This window comes from Pteronotus mesoamericanus, unplaced genomic scaffold (genome assembly GCF_021234165.1).
Source record: "Pteronotus mesoamericanus isolate MK-2021 breed Mesoamerican mustached bat unplaced genomic scaffold, CSHL_Meso_final scaffold_174, whole genome shotgun sequence".
NCBI classification, from domain to species: domain Eukaryota; kingdom Metazoa; phylum Chordata; class Mammalia; order Chiroptera; family Mormoopidae; genus Pteronotus; species Pteronotus mesoamericanus.
The window spans coordinates 36,720,305-36,743,224 of NW_026555309.1; the positions used below are offsets into that span (position 1 = coordinate 36,720,305).

Here is a 22,920-nt window from a genome sequence, read left to right on the forward strand (position 1 = left end):
TAACTTGGAGGATAAATCAATAATAGTGGAAGTTCAGGCCACACTTGGGGAGATACTCCATTTAGGGAAGTGGGTCCCTTTCTCAATGCCACTCAAATCATAGCATTTGTGAGAACTCTCCTCTTGATCGTCACTCAGGTCACAAGTCACAAAATCGCGGCCCATGAACCGTAGCTGGCCTATGGATAGGTTCTGTATGGCTTGCAAAATATTGCCATTTAAAAAAAAAATCACGAATACATGGAGCCAGCTGCACCGCCGTGCACCCCCATGGGGCTGCCACCCCCGGCCAGGGAGTGTGAGAGCCTTGTTGGTGCCGAGCTCCCGGCGTTGGGAGCAGGAAGCGCAGAACACGCAGGGACCCAGCCGAAACAAACTGCTGGCCGCAGAGTAGAAGAAAGCGCTACGATGGTGGAAGCTATCGGAAACTTCATGACTACTTGCATTTAGTTTAAGAAGCTATTATTATGGCAATAAATGGCTCAGCCCCTGGACTGGGAAGAGCTACACTTACAGCCTCTGTGAAGGGTGGTGTGGACCAATGAAAAGGCTTGATTTCAAACACCCTATACCACTTTCAGACAGAGTCCGGATGGCTGTTCCACCGTTGTGTTCCCCAAGATTATGGGAGGAGCATCTGCAAATGAAACGATGCTCAGTGGCCATAAGCGGACAGCGCAGGAGGTGGGTGGCAAAGGTCTGGTCTCCCGCCTGTTCTCATTTGGGAGTTTCACTCAAGAAGTCGTGGCTTGCGCAAAGGAGCGTGACTCATGCAGTCCAGTTGTGCTTGAGGACTCTAAACTCCTGTGCACCGTAACAGGAAGGTGGAGCTGGAGTGGGCAATGAGAGGCAGTGTGAGGTGCTCAAGAAAATCCGGGGCCCTGCCCCAGGGATGGACTGCAGACTGAAATACTGGACAAGGACAACTGATGAGTTTTGGTTGTCAGGATGCCTTCTAATGACACTGGAATTGTGAGCAGCACATGTGGGGCTCCAAGGTGCCCTAATGCACCCTGATGGCCCGAGACAAGTTCACCCTTAACTCATACTTCGAAGCAGCACTTGAAACATCCACACTGTTTCTTATCAAGGAGTTTTTAAATCCTGTAGCTTTAAAATAAATAACTACCAAGCTTCTTTGTCCAAACATCATTATTTTATACTTAATATACATGCAAGTATGAAAGTTCAATGGTGAGCTCTAGACTGCTCTTGGAAGCTCCAATTTTTCTTATCTTTGCCTTATACTGTATAGAAAAAAGAAGTGTGTCTTGCTTGTTTGGAGTGGCAGAAAAGCCTGGAATAATGTTTGTTTTCCTTATTTTTTTTTTCTTCTAGAACAGACTCTAAAAACGTACTAGACAGCCTCAGTTCCCCTGCCCCAAAGAGAGGTATAGAAAGGTCTGAGATGTGTTTTTGTCTCCTGAGAAGGTATAGGTACCTCAGATGAAAAGTGTGAATCAGAAGTAAGGCTTCTTTTTCAGGATATTTCTGATGAAAAATCCAATGATGAACATACCCCAGATTAAAGTACACTTAGGATTTATGCTGGGAAAAAAAATCAATTGCTTTTTCCTTTTTAAAAAATATGTCTGGTTCTTACTCAGTTAACATGAAGAAACCACTGTCTCTCTAGAAGAAAGCTTGTTTTGCAGTGTTAGTGAATCACTAAAGAGCTTACATATGAACATCTAAGTTATAAGTTAGTCTTAGTGGGGTTAAATAGTTTCTCTGACCCTTTTGAAAAAATTAACTACAATGCTTCTTGTTGCTGGGCAAGAAATACTACTTTATATATACAATTTTTGTTTTTCTATTTGCAGATATGATGCATTACACCAAAAAAGTATTTTCATGCTTATAAAGTATAATTTTTAGGTTCACTTAAAATATATTTTATTTAATAAGTTAAAATCCATTGACACACTATTAAATGCAGAAACTCCTTTTTTAGGTGAAAGAACTACCTTGTATTTGATGTGTAATGTTCTTGGTCTCTGCTTTCATAGCTACACAATACCCTGGGTCCCAGTGTCCCAGAGTGCCCTGTATAAAGAGGGGACTGATTCGGGATTACAGGTGCCTATTACTAGCTAGGTTTCTGAGCTTGCAATCATATTGGATGTGTGAAGAGTGAAATAAAATCAAAACCTTATTTTTGTACAGTTTTGAAGTTTATACTTAGGCGTGACCACCTCCCAGCTGTGTGGAGAGCTGTACAGTGTGTAAATCTGCCTTTACCTTGGGCTGGCTGGCACAGCATTTTTCCATCTGTGGGACCTACTTTTTTGTTCAGTAGTTTGAAATACACACACACACACACACACACACACACACACACACACACACTGTACAATTTGTAAAGTTTTTATAGGATACTCAGCTGTGAAAACTGGTTAAATTTCTTAATAAAAAATCACTAATGTTTAAAAGTTGGGAGATTTTACCTATATTTCTGGATTTTGGGGGGGAAAAATGGGAAGGTCTGTCTAAACTGGATCATTCTGCTACTGGAGTTGAGGAGCTGCCCCTTTTAGGCAGGTGTGAGGACTCCATTTGCCACAGTCTGCGCCCAGCTGTTCCATTCACTTGGGTCACCGGCCTGACACCTGCAGGCATATGAGTCCCTGGAAATATCTGAAATTCCCCCAGACACAGATTTGGCTGAACACTTGCTTGTGGGTTTGTCTCACTATTGTTGATAAAATAATTCCCTGGGGCTACGAATAGACAAGTCCAAAATCTCTGGGGGTTTCATACTGTGACACACACCCACAAATAAACCCCGACGAGCTGGAAGCAAACGTTAAGGACAAGGACATAAGGAGAAAAAGGACTAGGAGAATAAGGCCCTTTCTCCTTTGGCTGATTTACTTCACGCCGAGAGAGTGGAGACTCCTGGGGCCAGAGTGCCTGAGTTTGAAACCCAGTTTCACCATTGTCCATATGTTCGCAGCTCGGCAACTTTGCTGTGCCTGTTTCCTCATCTGTACAAAGCACTCTAGTCCCCTCGTCTATAAAATGTAATTAAATTCTCATCTCATAAGGTTGTTGTGAGGATTAAATGAGTTAACACACTTTGGAGCAGTGCCTTGCATACAGTAAGCTCTCAATAAATGTCAAAGGATATATATTATATAATGTTTATATAATTATAAGTAAGTTATGTATAAATATAAGGCCATATTTATAGAAACATTTATCATGCAAAATTTATATGTTCCACATATATGTGTTGAAAGTACATTTCTATAAAGTGAAATCAATAATAACTTGAACCCTATGTCCAACAGTCTTTGAAATACTTGGATTGCTTTTCCCTGGGGCAGGATTACCTGGGTTAATGACCACAGGTCTCTTCAGAAAAGGACGAGAGAAAGGATTGCCATTCATGTTTGCCTTACAGTTACAGGACCTTCCTCCTGCGGAGACTCGTCTCCCTCAGGCAATGGGCTTGGAATTTGAAAACTCAGGACTGGAAACTGCGGGCGGAATCGTGCACTGTTATTGGAGCAGCTGCCCTCAGCCTCCTTTGATGGCCTGCTCTTGGTTTCTTTTGTGTGTAGGTTGAACAGCATCCTCCTTGGCTGTCCGTGCAAAAAGAGGAAAAGAATTAAAGCCAGAAAATGGAGATTCCTCATTGCCCTTGAGGGAAACCCAATTACTGGCTTAGATTTACTATTGGAACTTTCATCATTGATTCAGCTTGGATTCCCACCTAGATCCACTTAAAGTTGTCTTCTATCATTTTACTCAAAGCTGAAAAGCTCTACTCGACTAGTGGGTTAAGGGGGTTCAGTCTCTTATGATTTTCACAGTTTGTTTCATTCTGACTACTCAGGTGAGGGAGTATAATTCTTCCAGGGAGGGGTGTAGAAAAGTCACCTCTGGATAGGAGAATTAGCCAGAGCTTCTGTTTTCCCCTTTGTTGTTTGCTCATCAGCAGAGCAGGCCTTTTCCTGGTAATCGTGGCTGTCATCTTGGGCAGGTGAGATCACTGAACAGTGGGGGTGTGAGAGAGTTAGGTGCTATGGGCAATAACAGCTTTGGAGAATATTCTGGATTGAGGTAGTGGGATCAGGAAAACACCCAGAGGCAAACGCTCTTCCCTGTGTATCCTGGCAGCCTCTCAAACCGCCAGCAGGGTCGGACGGAGCGTTGGAAAGCCTTGGCCAGAACAGCAGGAGGCAACAGGGTGACGCGAGGCTGTTTGCTCTGCTGAGGTTTGCTTGGGGGTGAATCATCTCAACGGCTGGAACAAGCAACTAAGGCCAAGTTCATCAACTAAGTGCCTGGGCCTCAGCTGCATTTTGTCAGCATGGACAGAAGCCTTGCTTCTCATCCAAGAGATTCAGGCTCCTACCATAATCAATCAACAGGTCTGAAGCCCAGCAGTGAGTGTCGCTTTCTCCAGCTGTTGATTTCTGCGGTCCTATCCTGCCTTCACTGCCTCCAATCCCTGTCTTTCTCCACAGGCCTCATCAACATTTTAATCAAATGATAAGACTCTAAGGGCAAATGTTTTATCTTCTGCTTATTATTTTTTTATGCTCCCAAATCTATGTATAGGATAGATTGTGTATATATTTATTATCAACTTATATATTACATGCTTATATCTATTATATAACATTAGACCCTAATTATGTATAAATTATATTTTATAAGTTATAGCCCAAATATATTACATATACATAGTGTATTGAAAATATGTATTTATATGTAGAATACATATAAATTTTGACCCAGTGTGAGCACTCAGCCAAACTCAGCCAGTAAGTGCTACCTAACCTGTTGCTTGCTCCTCTATGAAGGCGCTTCCCCAGACCAAGGCATCCTCTCCTCTGCGTGCTCACTGCGCTGTGCGCCAGCCTTCATTAAACCCTAACCAAAATGTTTGATTTCTGTTTTTTTAATCTTTTTTTTCATTGGACCAAACTCTTTCCAATTACAATTGGATCAGAATTTCATGAGCACCTTTTGAGTGTCTGGTCCTCAGCACTCCAATGTTTGTTGAACAATTAAAATTAGTACAATGTCTGGCTTGCAGAAAATGTTAAGCGAATGTGTGTTGAGTGAATAAAGAAGGAAAAAAATTCATGGATGAACATGGTCTGGCGCCCAAAGTGGATCAGCCCCTCATGATCATTGCGGGCCAGAGCAAGAGAACAAGTGGAGACCCACATACCAGATGTCCAAATAATTAAAGTTACAAAACAAGCCAAGGCAATATTAAATATCCTGCTGTCTCCTCCTACCTTAATAAATACATCTTTATGACAAAAGGACAAGAGATACGTGAAAAGTGACATATCTGGTGTGACTAAAAAGTGGCAAAATATCAAAGACCTCCAAGTCTAATTATTATTGCAAATATTAAGTATTCTATTGAGAGGTTGATGATGTTGGGATAAATAATAAAGACATATGTAATTTATGAATGATTATATGGCTAATCAATAGCATTTGTTTTTCTCGCATTTAGTTTAGCAAAAGCACTGGTGGGTTTTTGTTGTTATAACTGAGTCACATAATTTATATTCTATTGCTAGTAATGCCAGATTGTATAACCTATCTTCAATAACAAAAGTGTTTGGCTCCCGTTACACAGAAATCCATTTTAACTTGGAAAAGAACAAACATATAACCCCATACATACAAGAATATTAAATGCAGCAGTTTATTTTAGTGATGTTTATAGGGATTAAAATAGAAACAAACGTGCCCATCGCTGTTGGAATGGTTGAGTAAGTTTTGGCATGGTTGCGCCACGCTATGCAGACACTTGAAGAAATAGGTTACATATCAGTAGACTTGGAAAGGTGTCCTTGAGATATTTCTGAGAAAAGCCATATGTAGAGACATGTGTATAATTCAGCTCATTTCTGTAAAATAGACAATGACAAAAACCTTTGTGTGTATGTGTATTTTTTCACATATTGATATATGATTCATTTAAAAATGGAGAAAAGTATGGAAGGAATCTCAATGAGGGTAAACCTGGATTTTCTGTATGTATGTGTGTGTTGGGGGGGATGGTGATGTAGGTATAATAGGGAAGCAGATATGGGGCAAAAGTTTACGTTTATATTTACTGATATGTAGGTACGATGATAGATACGTAATTCTTCAGAAAAATACTGTGATGTCATTCTATTCCATTCTCAGTGAACAAACAAAACGCTGAATCTGCACGTGTCTATGCTTTTAGATGGATGAGGAAGGAGAAAGACACAGAAAGACCTGTATCAGGCCATTAACATTAGTTCTCTCAGGGGACTGAATAAAATATGAAGTAGAAAAAGATAGTTTTTTTCTTTATAAAGCTCTGTTTTGTTTCCCTGTTTACATAAAGCATGCAAACTTTACTACATTGCTTTGATACTGTGAAAAATAACTGATTGGGACTTTTCCACAAAATAAAGTCCTTGGAGACCAGCTTTCTTAAGCTATAAGGCAGAGGGGCAAGCCCATAGGACTTTAACAGGTGTCAGATTTACTGTAGTGGGGCCTTTGCCCAGTGGTCAAATCTTGAAGGTGGAGAACTCTGAACACACCCACCAATATCTATAACAGGTTCAGGTTGACAGTCAGAGAGACCTGGGTTCAAATCCTTGCTCCATGACTTAAGAGTAAGGCGAGTTTGGGCAAGTCATTTAATTTTTCCATGGCTTAGTTCCCTCACCTGTATAATGAGCATAACAATACCTACTTCACAGGGTGGATGGAGGAAGAAACGAAAGGAAATGCGTGCAAACTGCCTAACACAGACAAGCTACCATACACGGTAGCTACCACCTAGAGCATCGATTTCTGCAAGTGGATCGACTCTGTGAAATCTGTTTCGGCAATGCTGCTGTGATTCGGGATGTTTCTGGATCCTTAGCTCCAGTTGGTATGGAGGGGATTGCTGAACTAAGCGGCCTCAGCTCAGTGAGCCGTGGCTCCGGTAGTAGGGGCTCTGTTAAAGGTGTTGCAGATCCTCAGGCACTGTTCCCATGATGGCGCCCTCTTGAGGAAGGGCCTCTTTGTTGAGGGACAGTCCCTGCCATTCAACCTTGGAGTTGCTGGCCTGGAATAAACCTGTCGCTAGGCCTGTCTTCCACGGTCTGTCTAGTTCACGTCACCAGATCATTGGACAGGTGTTGCCCTCAGAAAACGCAGACGAAGTCTGGTTGCAGCACATAAACACAGTTCCTGCTCTTCATGGCGTCTACTTGGAGTGACTGTCATTTCAAAATTAGTTTTAGTTACAGGTTTTTTCTTGGCTGTGTGATGAGAGGGTAAATAATGATTGAAATACGAGTGCTCTTATTTATTTCTCACCCTCTGCTCATTAAAGAAGATTCTGACCTGGGCCACTTAGGTTCTCTCCGTCTGAGGAGGACCTTGTCTTGCTAGACCAGTTAACAAATTAGGAACCTCTCCCAAATCCTTTCACCTTTGCCACATAATGTGGTAACCCAATCCCGGAGTAAAATCAAATCGTACTCTCGAGTCCCGCCCATTCTCCAGGGGAAGGGCTCTGCCTTGTACAAGGAATCTTGGGGACCATCTTAGAATTCTGCCTTCCACAGTATCTAAAAATCTAGGGAAGAGGGCAGCGTTATAGGGGAAAATTATTACGATTCCCACTTCCTTCTTGTGTCTTCCTGTTCCACCTGAGGGCTGTGCCAAAAGCGGCTCTCTAGTAGAAAACTTATTTTTCCCTCATTTTGGAGCCTTTCCTCGTTTCTCCTCAGGTTGCCAAGTGGTCCTGGGTGGCAAATAAACTTCAGTTTCCTCAGCAGCCTCCTGGGATAGATGGCTGCTGTCTACTGTTATCCGTTGAGAATGACTGTCAGATTGCATTTGGGGTTCCTCAGGGAACTAAGCCCCAATGCCCTAAGGCTGAGATTATAACAGAATAACTTCTCTTTTGAGCACCTACGGTGGGACTAGTTAGGTGGCATTCTTAGGAGAATTGAGAAAATGGTCATTTCTGTCTCTGATTCCGAGGAGGAATGCTGGTTGCGATCAGGCGGTCTGATTAGCTGCTGCTGTTTGTCATGGGTGCTGGTCAGGGAAATAGTAGGATGGTTGTTGTGAATTTGCCACCCCTGATTCCCTGCCTTCAGGACTCGATGCATCTGCATCGCTGGCCAGCCCCTCTCCTTGAACATCTCCCAAGTAAGCGATTCCAAAGCCTCCACTGTAATGTGCACAGAACACATGACAGAGAGGGTCCTTCTAATAGCTGGTGAGCCTAAGCTTCTCCCCTTGCGCTCACTTTCTCACTCTACTGTGCTTTTTACTCCTCTCCCTTCTTCCTAGTGTTAGTTAAATGAGCCACATCCCCAGAGCTAAAGCTGAAGGCACTGTTTATCTTTGGGCAACTCGGGATTGTCCACCAAAAGCCTTGCTTTGCCTTTGGGGAACCCTTAATACGGTTAAGAAACTACAACAGACCCTGGCTGGTGTGGCTCAGTGGATTGAGCGCCAGCCTGTGAACCAAAGGCTCACCAGTTCAGTTCCCTGTCAGGGCACGTGCCTGGGTTGGAGGCAAGGCCCCGAGTAGGGGGCGTGCAAGAGGCAACCACAGATTGATATTTCTCTCCTCTTTCTCCCTCCTTTCTCCTCTCTCTGAAAATAAATAAAATCTTAAAAAAAGAAAAAAAGAAACAACAACAGGCCCAAAATGGAGTAACTCATGCTAAGTCCCAGCACAACTTAATCCTCAACCTGATTCCAGTTTCAGCCCCTCTCAGGAGTGGAATTTTAAATCAATCAGCCTGAAATTTTCCTGATCAACATCATTAGGTAAGTGCTCTGCTGCCCTTCATTAAAAAAAAAGAAAAAAGGGAAAAAAAAGTGTCCCTGCCTGGAAAAATCATTTTTTTCTTTTTCCTTTTGCTAATAACTTTTCTCGTCCCACCCAGTTTCTGCCTATAACCACCTTTTATTTTGTACAGCTCCTCAGAGCAACTCTCCACCTACTAGATGGGATGCTGCCCAATTCATGAACTGTTCAATACAGTCAATTAGATCCTTAAATTTAGTCGGTTGACATCCTGTTCTTTAACAATACAGTATTGGTGGGACGAGAAGCCCCACCCTCCTCAGCAGATTCCCCAGCCCTGCCTGCCTGCCTGTCCCCGCACAGGGCGGGAGCTACGGGCCGCGCGCGGAGATCGAGTGCTCCTCTTCCAGGGGAGACCTGGCCCTCAGGGATGACAGCCACTGGTCCCAATGGAGCCTACACTTCGTCATCAGCCTTTCAAGTGTGTGCCACCCATCGAGGACAGTAAGGAGCTCAACACCTGCTCTCTGGACAGGGGAGCCTGCATATGGGAGCCCTTCTGTGCCTGCCCCCCTCCTTCTATCGCAGGACTGTGAGCACGACAGGCATAAAAAATACTGTGGGTCTGTGCTCCATGACTCCTGGCTGCTCCGGAAGGGTTCCAGGTGTAACTCCTGGCACGGCTAGCGGCGATGCTTCCCTCAGACATTTCTACCGGGTTATCATGGCCACATGACACAGATGGCCTGAATTAACACCACCTGCATGTACCGCTCTTATGCTGGCTGGCACCTGCCTTGTTACACAAAGTTAATATTACTCAACATTTGCATGCAACATTTGTCATGCAACCTACATGGCCCGTAAAGCCTGTCACTCCAACATCCCAAGAGATGATCATTTGTTAGTTGCCTTGAAGTAGCGAATAGATTTCCATAATGGTCCCTGACATTCCTTACCCTACAGACACACCTCAGAGATATTGCGGGTTTGGTTCCAGGCCCCTGCAATAAAGCGAATACTGCAATAAAGTGAGTCATACATATTTTTTGGTTTCCTAGTGCATACAAAAGTTATGTTTACACTATACTGTAGTCTATTACATGTGCAATAGTCTCATGTCTAAAACAATGTATGTACCTTAATTAAAAATATTTTATTTCTAAAAAATGCTAACCATCATTTGAGCTGTTGGCGAGTCAGTCATAATCTTTCTGCAGGTGAAAGGTACTACCCTCAATTTGTAAAATAACGCAGTATCTGTGAAGCACAGTAAAGCAAAGCACAATAAGTGAGTAGTGCCTGAACCAACTACTCACCTCTGCCCCACCCTCTCCAAAAAACTACTTTAAAAAAAGAACAACTCAGCCATATCTACATTGTGCCTAAGTCCTACTTAGTCTCTTGATACACGTAACTCTACGAAGAGCTGCTTCTTAATTTTTTCCTTTAAACAATTGAATTCTACCTTCACATTATTAAAAGCTCATCTATTGTGAAACTGAAGATAAAGCTTTGCGTAGGTAGAGTTGATCCCAATCAATTAAGACAGTAACTAGAAACAGAATGGAAGCCTCTATAAGGGGAGCCAATGAGAGGGGAAAGGGCAAATACCAGAGGTGAAGGATGGGATGCGGACGCTGGAGGAATGAAAGGTTCCTGTGGCCAGGGAGACCAGGTAGAGAGAGGACGCAAACTGGAGAGAGCGGAAGCAACAAAATGGATTACTTGGCCGATGATTCGGTGGGCACAGAGAAGCAAGTTAGAAAGCTAAGTCAAAGGGCAAGTTTCTATAGAAAACTACAGAAGACAAGGACACCCCTTTTTTCTCAAGATTTAGTAAAGAGAATAAAGTTTCCTTGAAAAGAAGTGTATCTAAATTTCCCCAACAGCCCTGCCTGGTGTAGCTCAGTGGGTCAAGAGTCACCCTGCAAACAGAAAGGTCACCGGTTCAATTCCTGGTCATGGCACATTCCTGGGTTGCAGGCCAGGTCCCCAGTGGGGCGTGTTTGAGAGGCAACTGATCAATGTTTCTCTTGCACATCAATGCTTCTCTCCCTCTCTCTCTCCCTCCCTTCCCCTCTCTCCAAAAGTAAAATATTTATAAATAAATAAGTATCCCCAACAAGAGTGCTTAATCAGGTATGATTTTTCCATGCCAGGTGGTTATTTTAACTATTGTGAAAATGTTTCCAATGTATTTAAGTTGTAAACCAGGCGATAAAACTATGTATTGTAAAGCCCATTTTAAAATAGGTTGTATTTATGTGTATATGCAGTAAAGATGAGTAGTGAAAAAACAACAAAACCCAATATTCTTAGTAATGAGAATGCCTTGGCAGTTTCAATAGACCAAATCAACAGAAATCATCCTTTCCTCTTTCTTTGGCCTAAAACCTGAAAATGTGCTTTTCAACAACAATAGCTCAGTTTATTCACACTGCCCTAGCTTCCAGCTACCTGGGGTGTTTGTGTTGTCTACTAGACTGTGAGTTTCTTGAGGGAAAGAGACCACATCTTGTTCTTCATTTCACTGCAACTGCCTTCATGTGGCCGATACATAGTAGCCTCTCAGTATCTTCCTGATGGAATGAACAAATTAATGAGTAAATTTACTACAAGCCTTCCCCTACTCAGGATCGGATCACCCTATTTTTGTCTGTGTTTTTTAAATAAAGTCCAAATGTTCAACCTCTCTCCTGCCGTCATCCTTATAGGACAGTCTGGTTTGATAGCAAGGAAAAAAAGCCGTGGGAAGAAGGTAAGTGAATTATACCAGGATCTGAAAGGAAACAGATAATGCTAGTGATTGTTCTTGCCAGCTTGTAACAGGCAGGATATAAATATAAGTTAGAGAAGAGGAAATTCAAAACAGGCACAAGGAAGCAGGTTGGGGATTTTGAAGAATAGCCTGTTGGGAACCTACTTACTCAGAGGCAATTGGACTATGACCCAAGGCAAATTGTGTTTCACTTTGCTGTTATTGTTTGAATGAAATGAAATTTCATAAGCCCGGGAGCCCCACCCCTTCCTGTCTATTTCATCGGAGTATAAATCACTTCTCCAGGGGAGAGGCTGGGGTTAAGGATGAGGGCTTTCCCCTGCACTGCGAGCTCAAGTCAACAGAGGGAAGTGCTGTCTTTCTTCTCGATGGTATCCCCACCCCCCGCAGCCCCATCTTTTTTGCTAAACTTTAATTTTCAAGGCATTCACGGAACAGAAAGCCCTCGATTATAGCTTTTCCATAGACATAACTGTGGACAACGTAAATTTATCTTGGTTTTTGAAAAAATGTAGTTGCTTTCATCTAAAAATAGTCATTAACAGATGGCTATTTTGAGTTCAGGGAAATGACTTCCCTTGCCCCCGGCAACTTGCAACCAAAGGAACTCCCAGTCCTTTAAACTGTCCCATGTTGCTACTCTAAATGACAAAGACGGGGTCCACAAATTGCGCCTCAACAGACTGCAGGGATGCAGAAGCCCGCGCTTTGCAGTGGAAACTCGGGTCCGTCTGATGGTGCGTCTGGTTCAGCTCCAGACCAGACAGATCCGTTACACAATGGGGACTCGAAGGGTCAAAATCACGTGCTTGGCTCCCACAGAGCCAGCAAGCTTGGCAAGATGCCAGGAGAAGACACAGAGGAATTCTTAAGACAGCCAGCTCCCCGGGACTTTGTACCGCTAGTGCCCTCGTAGCCCGCCTGCTAGGTTCCGGCTCTGCAGCACGCACCTGCCGCCTGTTCCTGAAGAATTCCCGGAGAAGACTCCGCCCGCTCCGTCTTTCTCCAGTACGCGCACGACGGCCCCTCCACCAAGCAGGGCCCTTGCCTGCACGTGTTGCCCTTCTTGTAGGAGAAAGATTTGTGTCGTGGACGTGTTGGAATCCAGTTATCTAAGATATTAGATAAATACTCAGGCGCCAAGTCTCTGACAGATTCCCGGAGTAACTGGAAGAGGGGCTCGGGAAAGCTTCCTCGACTGAGTTCTGGCGCTAAACAAGGGCCTTTCTGCAAGGGAGGCCGCATGGACCCTTCCAGGCCTTTGGGGCCAGGCAGGGAACAAATGAGAGAATAAGTCGGGGAGATTATGACAACTGACAAAATCCGTTCTATGTCTACAGGCATTCAAATTCAGTTGTTTGTTTTTAAACTGCTGACCAGCCAAACCAAACACAGCTGCGGGCTGTCTTTGGTTTCTAAGCCAAGAGTTCGCAACGCCCTGCGCAGGTGGTCTTCTGGACTGGTTCAATATGCTGTGTTCCCCCCAAATGGCCTTGGGAGGAGGTCAGACAAGCTCTGGGTCTAACCCCTACCCCAGGCCAGCATTACCCGATTGGTGACTTCGGACAATTTTCTTCCCCTCTCTGAGTCTCAGTCTTCTCATCTGTAAAATGGAGATAATGCCCCACTTCATACACTCAGTGTGTCAGGATTCAGTGAGCTTTTACCTTGAGAGCATTTGCCACTGCCCCTGGCATCATTTAGAGGTGGCAGGGAAGCCACACCCTGCTCACACATCATGCCCCCGGTACAAAGCAGCTCTGGGCATCCACCCGGCTCTGTCTAAACCTCAGAGCCTCAGCTTGCACAGCTGCCTGGTCCTTCACCCCCTGCCCCTGCTTCGATCCATTCCCCGGGTCTCTCGCACTCCGACCCCCAGCTTCCTTTCCCTCCTGGACCCACACTCACTCCTGGGCTCCAACCATAGATTCAACTTCTCTGGCTTAACTCTGGGACGCCTCTCTGGAAGAAGAGTTCACATCTGTCCTCCAGGTCTCTCGAGGAACCTGGGCCATCCCCTTGAAAGGTATCTGGACTAGAATTAGTTGTGCCCCCTCAAGTCTGAGTTCTGAGGTGCCAAGCTACGTCGCTCATCAGTAGCGGGGAAGACTGTGAAATTGAGAACTGATTGAAGATTCATTATAGAGGGGCTCTGCTCCCGGCCCTTCTCTGGGTTCCAGGAGTGGCCAAATTCTGTGGTCTCAGAATCGTCGTAGATGCTCTTTCTTTGTTCCTCTTCTTTTCCCCTGACCAAATCCTCCCTGTGCATCGGTCTTAGCATAAATATCCCTTTCTCAGAGAAGCTGTTCAGAGTAAATGTTTGTGTCCTCCCGCCTCAAAAAAATCCTTACCTTGAAGCCCCAACTCACAAAGTGATAATATTTGGAGGTGGGGCCTTTGGGAGGGAAATAAGTTGAGAGGTCACGAGAATGGGACTCACGGCAGGACAGGACTGATGCCCCTATAAGAGGAGGAAAAAGACCAGAGCCCTCTCTCCCTCTGCCACATGAAGGCATAACAGCACAGCAGCCATCTGCACGCCAGCAACTTCATCTTGGACTTCCAGCCTCCAGAATTGTGAGAAATGCTTGCTGTTTAAGCTACCCAGTCTATGGTATTTGGTTATTGTAGTAGCCTGAAATGACTAAGACAGAGATTTCCTTGACCAACAATTATAAATTTGTACCCCCCCTTCCCCCGCAATTTGATCCTCTCAGGAAAAATTCTACATTTCCTTCATTTTATTGATTCTGATTTGTACTTACACAAATTATGAATTTAAGTGACAATTTGTTCAATGTTTTCTTCTCCCACATAAAACATGGAGGTGGTATGCTGGCGCTGTTCCAGAGTCACTTGTCTTGCCCTCCCTAAGATGTCACTTCACTTGCAAGGTCCGAAACAGCAAATCACAATATCCTCGTGCCTGCCAGTGGAAGCGGGGTGGGCAGGGAGGGGAGTCACACCTTTTCTCTTTAAGGGCTGGAGCCAAAAGCTGCCCATGCCACTTTCACTCAAATCCCATGGGCCAGAACCTAGTCACATGACCACATGCAGCTACAAAGTAGGTAGGAAATACAGTCTTTATTCTGGGCATCTATTTACCCAGCTAAAAAAAACCACAGATTCTGTTGCTGCTGCAGAAGAGCAAGTGGGTGGTGGGGGACAGTTAGCAACTCTACCTACCATGTTCTCTAACTGCAGGAAACATGACTCCAGGAACCAGCTTTCTTACCATCAAGACCTTGTAATTAGTGTCAGTCTAGCGCTCAGTCCATGTCAGAGATGGGTCAGATGGCAGAGTGGGAATTTACCAAAGTGGACAGGTTTGGCATACAGGATTTGCCAACAGGGACCAGCACAGATGTCTATGGGAAGGACACTTCCACCAAAATGTGAGTTTTCCTCTTGTATTATTTACCGTTTTAAGCATTTTTTCCCTAACTATCCAACTAAATTCCACGCTGTTCAACATAGAAGTTCAGGAAAAATATAAATATGGGTTCAAATCTTGTTTCTACCATTTAACCAGCTGTAGGAACTTTAGCTTCAAGAAAACTGAGTATTAAAATACCAAGTAAAGGTAAATGCTTAGCACTGGGCCCGATTATAGATGACAGAGCGAGAGAGAGAGATGACCCAATAAATCAACTGTGGCTCTTATACTGCTGAGTAGCCCCTTACCCATCCTTGAACCTAGAGCAGGGAGTATCAATCAATATTTGTTGGTGGATAGGTATGTGAACACAGAAATCTCTATGCTTTAAAAAAGCCCACACATTTTCTGGGGGAGAGTTGGAGTCTACTGGACGTCTCGCCAACTTCCAGTTCCAAGTGGTGCCTTCTCCATATGCTCCTCTGTCCCAAGCAACAGCCTCTTCTTCCTGGAGAGGGCAGACTGAGTTCTGTGGCAATGACTGGAGGCTGGTTCAGAGGCTCAGCATTCACGTCCAGTTCCAATGTCACCTCTTCTGTGAAGCCCTCCCATTCCCTTCCTGCCCAGGAAGACCTGGTGGAAGGAGTCACTTCCTCTGTAGCCTTGCGGCTCCCTGCCTGTTTCTCTTCACTGGTAACAGGGGGAGATCTCAGACTGGTTCTGCTTGGTATCACGCAAGCACAAGCCTGTGAAACTTGTCCGCCTGCCCCTCAATGACTCAGAGCCTTAGGCCATTAAAAAGGTTGTCTATGCCAGATGAGTCAGGATGTGATTGAGCAAAATCCAGAGTGCACACATGGTGCCACTTTTGCTGATTAACATTGTAAAACCTGCTGGTTGCTGATGAGAAGGTCAAATGCCAAAGACAAACAGCAGAGTTCCCCAGCACGGGCAATCTGTGCTGCTCAGAGGTATGGAAGGAAAACAGGCTGCAAGTAAATGCCAAGCACATAGGAAACCCCCAGGTCCTGACGTTGAATGATGACGGCTGGAATGAGGCCAGGTGGTTCTAGGAATACTGGTTCTGCAGGCTCCTCTCTACTGAGTTTCTCTAGGCTGAGACCTTTCATCTTGGGCCCCAGAGGCCCCATTTACCTCTCCCTTTTGGGGTGCCCACAAAGCCCCATTTCTTGTGTTAGAGGAGGGAGGAAGGAAGCTTTACCATGTCTCACTTTGTAATTTATACACCTTTAATCTTCTCAAATACAGGCTTTTAGCAAAATACTCAAAACCTTTTTCTCTAATTCCTCTGTATCATCCATTTGCTGAGGCACAGATGCAACACCCTGTAGATATCTCGGGGGTGGGGAGATGGGGTCACGAGGTAGGAAGAAGCATGAGTGGGTGATTGGAGGGCAGTAGCCTTTAAGATTTCAAAGATCTCCTACCACATCACAGACTCGTAAGTGAAGGGTTCTCGTTAGACTGAAAGCTCCATGCTGGCCATAACTGTGCATTATTGTTTTTGCATTCAGGGCTTGCACTGCACCACATTTTTGATAAATAGTTACTAAATGAATGGCCGTAAGTGTCTTTGGGAATTCATTGGAAACTGATCCTCACACTTGGGAGCACTTTACAAATCTGTCTCCATGACTTTGTTTACGCCTCAAAACAATCTCATTACAAAAAGACAGGCATTATTATTTACTTTATGGAGAACAGGGAATCAGGATACTTGTCTAGGGTCCCTTTGCTGCTAAAAGCAAAGCTGAGAATGAGACCAAGGTCTGCTGGCTTCAACATTAGGAGGGAGAGCAGGAAAAGGGCCAGGGCGTGTGCCATCATTAGAAGGCAGAGTTGCCTGTGAGCATGCTCAGCCTGCTCAGCTGACCTTTGAAGTAATGTCCCATATTTCAGGGACTTTCCTAATGAAGCCTGGAGCTGGAGAATAACCTAGAAAAGGATGCTAATGCTGGGTCATGCATCAGTTCGTCACAGTGGTTAGTAGGACCCTTCCCCACTTTAGCATAAAGCAATAGTCCTCCAACTATAGGGTCCCCTTTGCCTCCTTAAACATTACTGAGGACCTCAAAGAGCTTTTGTTTATATGGGTTATGCCTATTGATCTTTGCAATAATCAAAATTAAAACTGAGCATGTTTAAATGTTTATTAATATAAAAATATTTAGTTGTAAAGGTCATTTTACATTTTTACATCTTTACAGTAAAAGATACTTGTTGGTGTTTTTTTTTGTTTTGTTTTCACTTTGTCTGCAATACGCAACATCATCAGTCCATCCCTACAGGGGAAGTAGGTCCCAGGTGAGAGGACCCAGCACCTACTTTGGGAGTTAAAGGGAGGGAATTGTGGGGGGGTGTGGTGCTCAGGTTCAGACCCACCCTCACTTGGTGTGAGCAACACTTGGAGAGCCCACACCCCCATCCTGGGTGGGTTAGATTTCACCTAATCGGGCACATGCCCCTGGGAGCAGTAGAGTATGTGGAGGGGTGGGGGCCTGGGACCCTGACCCCCTGGGAGAACTTCAAGATTAGGGGAGTCTGATTCATGCCCCTAGGACACGTTAGAGATTTTCAGGTCAGAAGGGCTGGGACCCTCCTTTGTTAAGGGAATGGCTGAGAGATCAAGGAAACTTTTAACTCCCCTGACAAAGGCTACAAGTTAGAGGGGCCAGGGCTGGTTGGGGCTGCGTTGTTCATAAATTTGTCTGGCTAAATGCAAGAGAGCTGGATCCTCTAAGCTGGCACTGCATTCAGTCTCCCTGAACTTTCCACATTCTATGCAGAAACTCCAGCCTCTCATAGCTAGGTAGTGGGGAAAGGGAGAAGTATTTCAACAGCCTCTTTAGATCATTGTGGACCTTCTTTTTTGATATTCCACAAAATGTGACAAGTGGAAGTTTCAAGATCACTTGCAATATGAAATCTGAAAACATATCAATGAAATGTTTATCCTCTGCCATATTAAAACCCTTCGATGGCTCTTACACTTTGAATGGGCCCTTGACCCATGCTGACTTGTACCATCATGCATTGGTCACTTGCAAATTCCTAGTTTGCTGAGTTATGCGGCTCTTCTCAGTATAAGCACATTTCTTCACGCAATCTCAAAAACCCACATTTGTTAATATGGAAAAGTGTTTTAAAAACATTGGGAAGCTGGGAAGCAGTCAAGTTCATAGTGGCAAATGAATTTTTTCCTCAAAATTCTAATTTTCACTTGAAAGTTCAAATTTTATCATTTGCAAACAAATGTCAGTTGCTTTCTTTACATGACAGGCTCACTTTGTTCATTTGTTAAGAAAATGTCTGCCAGATCCCCTGGTCTAAATAACTACAGTTTGCTGGTCATTCTCTTGTACTCCATGGGGGGAAAAAGAGAGGATAGTTTAGCTTGCAACACAAATAATTGCACAAGCACTTTCCCTCAAGACAATCATCTTATTTTGGTATGCAGAAGAAAAGCCTTTTATATTCCCATTTAATCACACATTAGTGTGAAATTAGCTTTTTCCCCCTCTGTGAGAAGTTGGGGGTAAAGAATCCAGTACAGGTTGGTGCAACCGCCTGAATTCATGCTATCAGCAGTTTTACTCACCTTTGCTTTGACACAATTAGTTAAAATGTTAACATGGTAAAAAGGCAACTACTGTCATAGTATTATTAGGGAAATAGCTTTGACCTTGAAGACTTTCTGTAAAGGTCTTGGGGATCCCTGGGGGTCGATGAACCATCCTTTGAGAACCACTGTTCTCAAGCAATAACTAGTGGTAGAAAGTCAAGTTCATTGGTAGAGGACGAATGATCATTCCTCTGGAAAGCAGATTTGTATTTAGACCCAGCCCCTCTCTGAGCCTCAGTAGTATCTTCTGTAAAGGGGGATGAACAATTCTTTCCAAGATGATGAGTCTTCTTGAAGAAGGGAAGCTTGGACTTCTGGTCATACAGCCAGAACGACCATTTGCTGGGCCATGTAGCTTGAGCCTGAAGGGGAAGGAGCTCTTACTTGAAAGTGTCCCCGCCAGAGAGTAGAAAGTGCCTCGAAGCTTCTTCCCTCCCCCACCCTTGAATCTCAAGTGGGCCCCCGCAGTTCTGCCCGACAACCCTATCTTTCTTTAGTCGGTTTACTCTTCAACTTTCCAAGACAACCACAGAGGAAGAGCTCTGGGCCCTAGGGTGTCAAACCAAAACCACAATCCACAAAAGAAAAAATTGATAAATTGTATATTATCAAAATGAAAAACCTTTGCTCTATGAAAGACCTTGTTAGAATAGAAAACCTAAGTCACATATCTGACAAAGGACTTGTGTCTAGAATATGCAAAGAACCCTCAAAAGTGAACAACAAAAAAACTATTAGAAACAAAAAATAGAAAATGAGCAAAAGACACAAATAAATATTTCACTGAAAAGGCTGTATAGAGGGTAAATGAGAATGTGACAAGTCTTCAACATCATTACCGCAAGGAAATGCAAGTTAAAACCACAACGGGACAACGGGATGCCTTGGTTGTGATACTGTACTGTAGTTTAGCAAGGTGTTACAATTGGGGGAAAATGGGAAAAGAGTACACAGGGCCTCTGTCTTAGTTCTCGCAACTTACATGAACCTACAAGGATCTTGTGGGGAAAACATAGTTTAAAAATAAACAGACGGGGTCACAGCCTGTCTCTAAACCTCCAAGGTGAATTTCTCATCATGCTTAGAATAAATCTAAACTACTGATCATGTTTGACAAGCACTCCAGGGGCTAAGCTCTCCCTTCAACTGCGTCTCCTACCACTCTCTTCCTCACTGACTCTTTTCTTGGGACACCAACTACCTTGTGATTCCTTGAATGTCCAAGCTTGCTCCTCTCTCAGGACCTTTGCATTTGACATCTCCTCTGCTGGGAATTTTCTTTTCCCAGATCTTTGCATGATTTCCCCTCATTACTCGGTCTTGATCAAACTCTGTTGTAGAGAGGCCTTTTTTGATCCCTCTATCCAAAATAGCACCCACGCTCTCCCTCTTGCCCCCCTCTCTTTACTCTGACAGTATATTACATGTGTATTTGCTTATTTGTGTATCATCTGTCTTCCTAACTAGACTATAGGCTCCATGCGGGTAGGATTCTTGCCTATCATGTTCACAACTGCAGCCCCACATGCATGGCACATTGCAGGCTCTCAACAAATCTCGTTGAATGAATGAGTGAATGAATGAATGAAAAATGGCAAGTTGGCATAGTGAGTACTTATTTTGCTGTACATTGCTCTGCACTAAGCCTGGGCATAGGAGAATAGTTCCGCAAATGGAAAGACCTAGGTTTGAGTCCCACCACTGACAGTCTACTGGCCAAGTGAGTGTGAGCAGGTCACCTCACCTCCTTCAGTCTCTATTTCATCAAATAGAAATAAGGATTGCCCTAAGGAGCCTGGGGATAATGAGATATCAGTATCTCTCTGTCTCAAACCTGGTGCTCCTGATACCCACCTCAGTACACGCGGTAACCGCATCCTGCTCGCCCCCACCAGGAACGTGGATCAGTTGATCAACCTGTGCCTTTCTTCTTCACCACCCCCACACCTAGGCAGTTGCCAAGTCTTAACTAGTCTACTCATAAGTCTTTCCCATGTATCTCTTCTACCTCTCTCTCCTCTGCTCATTCTCTCTGGCCTAAACCATTGCAATATCCTCTCTAATTGGCATTTCCCATTCATCTTCCACACCATGAACAGAGTAGTTTTCCTACTACGCAAATCTGGTTTTATCAGTGCCTTACTTAAATCGCTTCCCATTGCTTTCCAGATAAAGAGTAAAATCCCGCACCTTGGCACTAATTGCCAGAATCTCATTGTTCATCCCTCCTCAGCACACCCTGGAAGTTCAGCCACAGGCTTGCCTTGCTGAAAGCAGGCCGTTCTTGGCCGTCTCTCCCTGACTCTCCCATCTGTCTGGGGGCCCCCTGTGCAGCCTGACACCTACGCGATCGCCAAGGTTCAGAGCTCATCATCACCTTCTGACAACCCTACTTATCAGTCTGCTCTGTGATATCAGACCTCTCTACTTCCATGATAAACCTTGCCTAACCCAGCACAGAGCTTAGCACATAGTAGGAACTTAATGTTTACTGAATGACTCATTTGTGCTGGCCCTTAATAGGAATGTTAAGCTTGCAACTCCTTGTACCAGCTGTAAGGAGCTGCTGAAGGATTTTTTTTTTCTTTTCTCTAGCACTCATTTAAGATAGTATGGTTTGTAATCATCTCGAGGCTTTGGACTTGCCCCAGGGGCTAAGGTGTGGCCAAGAGGACCTCTGAAATCACCCATCTTTGGAGTTCTTCCAGCTCACAGTGGCATTTTGGCTAAAGAATGAAGTCTGAATTCAGGGAGACTTGGGTTTGAATCCCAGCTCTGTCACCTGGTAGCTGAGCAACCTTGAGCCTTCACCTCGAAGAGGGAATTTAACAAACTGGACAAAGGGTTGTCATGAGGAATCTACGAAATCAGGCAGAAAAGGCACAGAATGGTGGCTGGTTGGCACACAGTAAGCATCCAGTAAATATTAATATAACTCCATCTAGTGGTGTGGACACAGGAAGGCAAAAAAAAAAAAATGCTAAGGGGCAAGAGACACCAAGGCCTCAGCGAGGAGGGATGAGGAGGCGCAGGCAGCATGAGTTTGGCCCAGGGAACAGATGGTAGTTCCTGCAGTGCAAGGCAAATGAAGCAACATAGAAAGACAGAAAGGGAAGTGGGCAGGAAGGAATTTGTGGGGGTGGATGTCACTGTTTATAAACAATGACTAGGGCCGCCAAGGGTTTGGGGCCTGGGTGGATATTCCCAGCCTGCAGACAGAGCTGATGCACCAAGATCTTCTCTACAGTGGGAAAAACTAGAGCTCTACGTGCTTCCCCGTCCACTACCAGCCTGTGGCAATCCTATCTAAAGGTCATTTCCCTGCCTGCTTCCCACTGACAGTTACAAGCACTCATTTGGTGCTGAGTACTAGCAGTGCCCCGGAGTGAGGGCTGAATAGGAAGACCCAACTCGTCAGCCATGTGTACTATGGCGCACACTAGCTTTTGAATTCAAGCAACCTCGGGTATAGTCTGGGTGAGCCAAGTACCACCTGTGTGACAATAGCTGCCTCATTTAACTTTTCTGGACTTCAATTTTGTCCTCTGTAAAGTGGGGATAAACTACCTACTTCAAAGGATTCGGGGGTATTAATTGGGATAAAGATGCAAGTGTTTAGTACAGACTAGAGACTAGACCATCTGAACGGTGATTCTCTCTTTTCTATCTAACTTGCTCAGTTTTCTTTATTCTTAGCGCTTATGACCTAATATTTTGTAGAATTCACTTGAGATCAGGGACTTTGTGTAGTGCCTGGTTTGCCGCTGTAACCTCAGCACCCAGCAGTATCTGGTGATATTAAATAAAGGAAGAAATAAATTCTATTCATTTCATCTGTCCCACCAGAATGTAAGCTCTGCAAAAAATAGAATTGTATCAGTTTTCAATTGCTTAATAGCAAATCCCAAAATGTAGTGGTTTAAAGCAGCAAGGCCTTGACTGGTGTGGCTCTGACACACAGGTTGTCCTTCAGACCTAAGGGTCACCTGTTCAGTTCCCAGCCAGGGCCTGGGTTGTGGGCCAAGTTCCTGGGTGGGGGCGTGCGAGAGGCAACCAATCCATGTTTCTCTCGCACATCGACATTTCCTTCCTTCTCTTACTCTCTCCCTTCCCCTCTCTCTAAAAATAAATAAAATGTTTAAAACAGCAAGAACCATGGCATCTGTGGGTCAGGAATTTTAGGGAGGCTCAGTAGGGCAGTTCTGGACCAGGGTCCTTCGAGGTGGCACCTCAGATGCCAGTGGGGCTGTCGTCACCAGGAAGCCTGACAGTGCCTGGAGGGTCTGTATCCAAGGTGGCCCACTCACATGGCTGACAGGTGCTGCCAAGCTGGTTTCTCT

The 22,920-nt window shown here is 44.5% G+C and overlaps 1 pseudogene; it reads left to right on the plus strand.

Moving 5' to 3' along the window:
• The first annotated feature begins 240 nt into the window (after positions 1–240).
• Positions 241–9,466, plus strand: LOC129084437 (chromodomain Y-like protein; annotated as a pseudogene).
• Positions 9,467–22,920: the final 13,454 nt, after the last annotated feature.